Source organism: Olea europaea, unplaced genomic scaffold (genome assembly GCF_002742605.1).
Source record: "Olea europaea var. sylvestris unplaced genomic scaffold, O_europaea_v1 scaffold17289, whole genome shotgun sequence".
NCBI classification, from domain to species: Eukaryota; Viridiplantae; Streptophyta; class Magnoliopsida; order Lamiales; family Oleaceae; genus Olea; species Olea europaea.
Window position 1 is genome coordinate 1353 of NW_019234993.1, and position 933 is coordinate 2285.

Below are 933 nucleotides of genomic sequence, written 5' to 3' on the forward strand. Positions count from 1 at the left end.
TCAATGTTAAGAATATTATCATATGCTCAACAGTTTTAAGACATCTTATTAAACTAGCTATAATAAGAGCATTAGCCTCCAGTTGGTTGTCACCTCTGCCGTCCATTTATGAGGAAAAAAAATTATAAGTTCTATATTATCTCACAAACCAACCATGCAATATGACAAGATAAATTTTCCATTTTTTTATTTTTTTTTTGGGGTACAGAAAAAATCCCGTGCCCAAAAAGAAAAAGGGGATAATATAATTGCAGGCACAAAATTTTGACAGCCACTGCCATTTAAAAATTTCTTATATTAATATGTGTAATTTACATTGTGGTATTCAAGATTTAAAGGTTTCTGATATGTGGCTATTCTTCGATACTATACAAACCAAATAATTGTAGGGCATGTAAACCATGAAGCTGAACGCGTGTGCAACAATATTGACCTCTTTTGTCATTGGCTTCAAAGTCACCTAACGGTCAATTTGAATGTTAGCTGCAGCTACACAATGCACGTGGATATGTTGGTACATGGACTGTATCATTTCCCTTCTTCGTTTTTATTCTCAGCTACCCACCAAGTCATATTTTTTTGCTACACGCTTAACTAATTCATTTCGATTTCTCCAAATTTCGTTTTCATAATATTTCTACCTGAGACTGGACCCCACAAAGCTAAAATAAGTTAAATAAAAAATGAATATTATTTGCTCTAACAATACAGGCAAAATAACGTTACAAACCTGTTTGAACGACGCAACACATATTACGAAATTGCTCCACTTTCATTTCACTGGAAGGGGAGACACATTAACAGTCAGATCATCATATTAAATGAAGTAAAATGGTTGTGTTAATTGATAATGAAGACTTCATGGTAAAAGGAAGATTGGTTGCTTAAATAAATCTACGAAAACAATAAAATGTATAAGAGATCGCAAAATAT

The 933-nt window shown here is 32.6% G+C and overlaps 1 long non-coding RNA gene across 1 annotated transcript; it reads right to left on the minus strand.

The window, feature by feature from the left end:
* Positions 1-262: 262 nt before the first annotated feature.
* Positions 263-927, minus strand: LOC111377828. Its single transcript, XR_002699781.1, has 2 exons — positions 731-927; positions 263-647 (listed from the first exon to the last, which is right to left on the minus strand). It is a non-coding gene; the product is annotated as an uncharacterized LOC111377828 (long non-coding RNA).
* Between the last annotated feature and the right edge of the window lie 6 nt (positions 928-933).